Genomic DNA, 7,437 nt, shown 5'->3' on the forward strand with positions numbered 1-7,437 from the left:
ATTATTTATGTGTTTGCCAAATTTGATGTCAATCCAAGCGGTGCTTTAAAAGTTAAAGCGAAAACCGTGATTCAATGTATTATAAGTTGCTAGTCGTTGATAAGGGCAACCGACACAATAAATCACAGTCGAAACGAAAAATAAATCTCCACTACACTTTAAAAATCATTTTTAATAATTAAATGTAACTTTCGGTCAAAATAATTTTTATTTTAAGATAATATCAGTCTTTCTTTAGTCAATGACTGTGAAATAATTTCTTAATTGTTATAAATAAAGTCACTACGATTTAAGAAAACAAAAACAATTACGAAATTTGCCCCCTTATTTTCAAACCCGAAATAAGAGGTTGAAAAATGTTATACGCGTTTATTTACATCAGAATATGAAAATATAAGTCTTTATAAGGAGAGTGGATCTTGGATTAACTCTGTACGATTTTTTTTCAAAAAGTTATAGCCTTGGACGTTTGACCTCTTGGGATAAAGAAATTAAAAGCAACAAGTTCACAAATCGGGCACTACAAATTTTTTTTATGTTAAGTATTGAAAGATCTTCATTTTAAGGCCTTAAAAAATATATTAGAAATATTTTTACAATAAATAACGCAATTGCAAAAAACGGCCATTTTGGACCTTTCGCAGACTGTTTTGCAATAACGTATTAACGACATTAAGCTTGCAATATCTCAAATTGTAGGTTTTTTAATTTACTACAATTTTCTGTTTAAAACTTTTTCTCTAAAATGAATATCCCAAGCTGCAAAATTAAAAATCTTTAAAAATTTCAAATTTAACAAATGAAAATCGTCATAAATAAAAAACCGCACAAAATTTTTGGTTACATTTTAGTATAAGTTATTCCTGGCATCGTCCTTTACAACACCTGGTAGGTTTCAAAAATTCCTGAATTATATCCTGAAATCGACCTATTTTTCACCCACAGCTTGGACTACAATTACATATATTATGTAGTACAATGTTACTTAAATCAGCTTAGGATTTTAGGGTTTATATAAGAAAACTACGATGGTTGAATAAAGTCTGTGTATTCGTGTAACTTTTACAGAGTCTCATTGTTAACTAATAACTATTACTAATATAATATTGTCTTTGTAATAATAGTTAGTTAACGCTGAGGACGCAGAGGAATTTGTAGAAAACAGGCCTCTTGGTTGAAGAATATTAGGGAGTGGATAAATAAAGCAGAACAACTATTTAGAATAGCTCGAGACAGAGACAGTTTGGCCATGTTAATCGCCAAAGTCAAGGGAACTTGATAGAGCACGTTAAGAAGAAGATTGTCATGGTATTATATTTACATTTGGTTATATTAAAAATATAGACGACCCTTGGACCACCAAACTAGATTTTGGTTTGTTTAGAATTGTTTGTAATAATAAATTATAAAATTTTAACACGCAGCGGCGCATCGCCACGGTGCGGCGGCTTAAAAGTCGAGTAGATGCACATAATTATTACCAATTAAAAACAACAGCCTGTACTGAAATAAGCTCATCAGAATATTGAAATTTAATGTTTAAAGACTAAGTTTTCACTCTAATGGCATATAACATATCCCACCAGAATGAAAACAATGGGAACCTTCTCTGGTTACACCTCCGAGGCTTCTACAATTTGCAAGCCATACGGATGCTGAGACTAAGGAAGATGAGGGAATTCTACAATTTACAATTCACGTCACATCTGCTCAGCGCGGTAAAGTTCCAACGAGACTGGTTCCCTTCATACTCCACACAGAGTAAATGTAAATCAAAAATGAATAACCATTTTCAATTTCGTTGCAAAACGAAAATACAGCCGAACCATATTCCAGTCCAATCAGAGAGTGCTGCAAGCACCTCTACCGGTTTCGAAACTTATTAGTCTCTCATCAGGAGGCACATATGCTGCTCTCCCTGATCCAACCAAAACATACCCCAGCGTGCAGTCCCGAATTGCAACGAACGAAATGGCATAGATGCCCTAGCGGCAACTGCTAGCAAAAGACTAAGTTTTCACTCTAATGGCATATAACATATCCCACCAGAATGAAAACAATGGGAACCTTCTCTGGTTACACCTCCGAGGCTTCTACAATTTGCAAGCCATACGGATGCTGAGACTAAGGAAGATGAGGGAATTCTACAATTTACAATTCACGTCACATCTGCTCAGCGCGGTAAAGTTCCAACGAGACTGGTTCCCTTCATACTCCACACAGAGTAAATGTAAATCAAAAATGAATAACCATTTTCAATTTCGTTGCAAAACGAAAATACAGCCGAACCATATTCCAGTCCAATCAGAGAGTGCTGCAAGCACCTCTACCGGTTTCGAAACTTATTAGTCTCTCATCAGGAGGCACATATGCTGCTCTCCCTGATCCAACCAAAACATACCCCAGCGTGCAGTCCCGAATTGCAACGAACGAAATGGCATAGATGCCCTAGCGGCAACTGCTAGCAAAAGACTAAGTTTTCACTCTAATGGCATATAACATATCCCACCAGAATGAAAACAATGGGAACCTTCTCTGGTTACACCTCCGAGGCTTCTACAATTTGCAAGCCATACGGATGCTGAGACTAAGGAAGATGAGGGAATTCTACAATTTACAATTCACGTCACATCTGCTCAGCGCGGTAAAGTTCCAACGTTTAAACTTCAATTTAGGCACTCGGCAACCACAAAAATAATATAGGTATGCCTCCTGATGAGAGACTAATAAGTTTCGAAACCGGTAGAGGTGCTTGCTGCACTCTCTGATTGAACTAGAATATAATGCGGCTGTAGTTTCGTGTTGCAACAAAGTTGAAATTGGTTATTCATTTATGATTTACATGTTTACTCTGATTGGAGTATGAAGGGAACCGTTCTCGTTGGAACTTTACCGCGCTGAGCAGATGTGACGTGAATTATAAATTGTAAAATTCCCTCATCTTCTTTAGTCTCAGCATCCGTTATAGCTTGCAAATTTTAGAAGCCTCTGAGGTGTAACCAGAGAAAGTTCTCATTGTTTTCAATCTCTTGGTTCCCATTGTTGGTGGGATGTAAAGTAATATTTTTAGTGTTATTTTATGTGCTATTAGGTTGAAAACTTAGTCTTTTGCTAGCAGTTGCCGCTAGGGCATCCCTGCCATTTCGTTCGTTGCAATACTTAACTGCACGCCGGGGTTTGTCCTGGTTGGGTCAGAGAGAGCAGCATATGTGCCTCCTGATGAGAGAGAGAGACTAATAAGTTTCGAAACCGGTAGAGGTGGTTGCTGCACTCTCTGATTGAACTAGAATATAATGCGGCCGTAGTTTCGTGTTGCAACGAAATTGAAAATGGTTATTCATTTTTGATGCAAAAATAATAATTTGCATCAGTTTTCAAGCCAGCCAATGCGTGTTTTTAGAGGTAACTCGAGAAATACCAACTTTGAGAAAAATGAAAACCGAATCAGAATTTTTGAAGTTATACTTCTTTAGGCGCGATTGATAGTAAAATTTCATAATACTGCGCGCATGCGCACACAGACAGTATGGTGTTTAGTTGTTATCTTTCAAGTTATGTATAAATATATCAGTGCAAGAAAAGGCGTGAAAAGAATATATTAGTGTTTTTAGTAAATATATTTATTATAATTTTTGTGTCTTTGGATTTGTCTTCCTCAGGAGTAGGATGAGTATTATTAAAACATTTTATTGTATATTTATTATACTTCACCTTGCCTGTTTGTTACCATGAATTGTCATTATAGGTACGTCCGAACCGATATAGACACAGTCCTCGTAGCGTATTTGGTATAGCATTCGGCCAGAGATCGAGAGGTCTTGAGTTCGAATCCGGAGCAATCCTATACCTTTTTTTATTTTTTTGAAAGCGGTATACACAAAACTATACTTCGTCCAATTTACTTACCGTTGCACGTCATCCGCGTCATAGCTTGTAACATGATACCAACACGAAATATTTAGGCGGTAGGTGTGTTCTTTTTTAGAATAATGATGATTCTAAAAAAGAACACACCTACCGCCTAAATATTTCGTGTTGGTATCATGTTACCAGCTATGACGCGGATGACGTGCAACGGTAAGTAAATGGGACGAAGATACCTACTTTGGTGTTTAAAAAAAATTAAAACAAACTGTTTAAAGTATATTTATTTTTAAGAAATCATATAATAGAAGTATTAATATTATTATATAGTATTATTATATATTATATACTATTATATTATATAGTATTATTATATAACTTCTTACGTGCGTACAAAGTACCTACACACACATTCTTTTTTTTTTCATACAACATGGACTAATTGGACATGATATATGTACCTACAAAATCAACTCCGTGATGGCCAGGTAGGCCTTGAAAGCATTTTCGTAAAGGCTGATGACGGCAATCACAATATTAAAATCTTGAGCAGTTTTTAAAGGTTAACGAGCATTACACAAAATATTATTACAGCGTTTATTGTCCCAAGAAATTAATGGATAAAACGTGACATATTTAGATATTTTTTATGTCGTTATCCTACTTAAATATAGATTAACTTGAAGGGTACCTCCTAAGTACCAAAAAGTGGAGACATAACTAAGATTTTTATGTAGGTATATTCTCAAATATAAATATCTCGGATCTATAATATCTAAAGAAGGCACTACCAAAAAAGACATCGAAACGAAAAGAGAACGCAGCAGGACAAAAAACCGGTAAACATTCTAAGCTCTATACTGTGGTCTAATAGGTCTGGATCCCGCGTATGAAAAAAAAGTTGATTAATAGCAAGCTGAAAATTTGTTAATAGCTTAAGGATGTCTAGTCGGACAAACTTTGGTATATGGGAACACTGGAACAGGGGAAGTTTTAATTGTGGAACAGGTTAAAAATTTGGAACGGTCAGACAGTCAGACCACGAAAACGGCACATGTATTTTGCCCGACAGAACAGACTTAAACTCTTCGAACAGAGATTAAACTCTCAAGCAAAAATCAGACTGCTATTTACCACCAAGTGGGCGTTTTAATGAGTGGAACATGTAGAATATGTCAAATACCAGGAATGATGACAGGTGTGATAAATAGCAGTCTGATTTTTGCATGAGAGTTTAATCTCTGTTCGGAGAGTTTATGTCTGTTCTGTCGGACAAAATAAATATGCCGTTTTCGTGGTGTGACCGTTCCAAATTTTTAACCTGTTCCACAATTAAAACTGCCCCTGTTCCAGTGTTCCCATATATCAAAGTTTGTCCGACGAGACACCCTTAAGCTATTAAAAAATTTCCAGCTTGCTATTAATCAACTTTTTTTTCCTACGCGGGATCCAGACCTACAAGACAAAAAACGAAATTGACAATCTATCGTACCTTGGTAGAGCCTATTATGATTTATGGGACAGAAGTTTGGCAGATGACGAAAAAAGATAGAAAAATAATAGAAGTAAGTAGTAGAAATGGATTATCTAAGGAGTGCGTGTGGTATATCTAAAAAAGATCACATCAGGAATGAAGATATTAGAAGGACACATACTGTATATTCCAGTGTAGATAGAATTGAAACTAGACAACTAGTGTGGTATGGTCACGTGAAACGAATGAATGAAGATAGATGGCTATATAAAGAAAGCTTTAAATTACATACCATACCAAAGAAGAAGAAGGGGAAGTTGCCTGGGAAGAAAATGTACGGCAAATCATAAAATATGAAAGATAGAGCCAGAAAAGAAGACGAATAGATGGACAGAAAACGATGGCGGTCGAAATGCGAGAAGCGGCAGAGGCTGTAGGAACCTCGCTTATACAATGCGGTGCAAAAAAATCGATCCACTAAAAATTTGGTCCATTTTTCTCTGTATAAAATCAAAATCTTCACTTATAATCTGGTTCAATTTTCGTGTCTAATGTTAAAAAACAATGGAAACATGATTTTAAGAAAAAAATGCTATATTGGTTCGTATTGGCCATAGAAGGTTCTTTTTAGGATTGTGTTTTTGTAGTTATACTTCTTTAACCGCGATTGGAAAAAGTATTGAGATTGAACTTTTAAGATGTGACTGGATAAAAGCGACAGTCTGAAGTTAGCGCGCACACCGACAAGATAAAAAAGACAGTTTGAAGTTAGTTGTTAAATGTTTCATAAGTTACGTATCGGTGCAAATAAACAGTATGAATAAATAAAAAAACAGGTGACATCTTCTTGTGTCCGAGGCAATATTCGAACCAACGATCAAATAATATCATCTATAAAATTTATACTAATCATTCTTTCGCTATGTCCATACCATCGAAATTTACTAATATATTTTTCCACTTTTAAGTCGATTAAACAGTGATTTACATTGAGAAATATTAAATACATATACTATGTATAATATTATTTTTTGGAAAAACTAAAATTTTATTCGGTTGAGCGGGTTACTATAACTAATCTCCACATATTATAATATTGTTATTTTAAATAAATGCAAAAAGAGCGAAATACTGTATTTAACGAGTCGTATAACAAATAAAATCAAAAATTCAGCAAATAATTGCAAATTTAATAATTTTGATATGAGCCCGCTACATTCGCAACTACGCAGTATAGAATATTGACTTATAACACCGATGTCACAAAGCAGAAATGATAAAATGACCTTCCCCAATCACAAATCAACAACGTTCAATATCTCCATTGGCATAAATCACTATAATTAATGGATTACCGTTTCTCCCGCCAATTGCATACGCAATATTCTCTCCACTCGACAGCAACTTTCTCCTGGCTCACTGGCACGTGGTGCACTGAGTCTAGCAGGAACAGCATCAACACACAACTATCTGCACTTTGTCCAACGATACACGAGAAATTTCACGTTTCGTTCCAGAGGCGGCAAAATTGTTATTTACCTGGAGCCGTCATCCCGGACAAGACATCTTTGTGATGCACATACAGATGGATGTTGCGCGTACGCAGGACCAAACATCAACACACGGTTGTTTTATCGATTTCGCAGTAAAGCGACCTTGAAAATTTCGTACAAGACGAGCCTCCCGTGGAAAGAAATGGGGATGGCGCCCTTGCGCAGCAACCTTGAAAATTAGGGGTCCCCGGACCTTGCCACCGGCCGGTGAATCGATTGCCTTTAAAGATGAACCCTTATGTTATCATTGGTTTTCCCCTTAGAGCATGGAAAATTTTTAGAGAGAAAAAATTTTCCATGCTCCAAGGTTTTCCCAGATGTATGTTTATGTAAATCCATTGTATTATTAGATATATCTGAGCATACTATTATGCTCACATTATACAGAGTGTAACAAAATAGAGGTCATAAATTAAATCACAAATTCTGGGACCAAAAATACTTCAATTGAACCTAACTTACCTTAGTACAAATGTGCACATAAAAAAAGTTACAGCCCTTTGAAGTTACAAAATAAAAATCGATTTTTTCCAATATATCGAAAAC

At 35.6% G+C, this 7,437-nt stretch overlaps 1 protein-coding gene across 1 annotated transcript in view; it reads right to left on the bottom strand.

Moving 5' to 3' along the window:
* LOC114340015 (protein argonaute-2) overlaps positions 1-6,911 on the bottom strand; it is a 185,464-nt gene extending 178,553 nt beyond the window's left edge. Inside the window, exon 1 of the mRNA XM_050660028.1 lies at positions 6,694-6,911. The gene's annotated coding sequence lies outside the window, so the exon portion shown is untranslated. The remainder of the gene's footprint in view (positions 1-6,693) is intronic.
* Positions 6,912-7,437: the final 526 nt, after the last annotated feature.

The sequence above is a fragment of the Diabrotica virgifera genome, chromosome 9 (assembly GCF_917563875.1).
Source record: "Diabrotica virgifera virgifera chromosome 9, PGI_DIABVI_V3a".
Classification (NCBI taxonomy): domain Eukaryota; kingdom Metazoa; phylum Arthropoda; class Insecta; order Coleoptera; family Chrysomelidae; genus Diabrotica; species Diabrotica virgifera.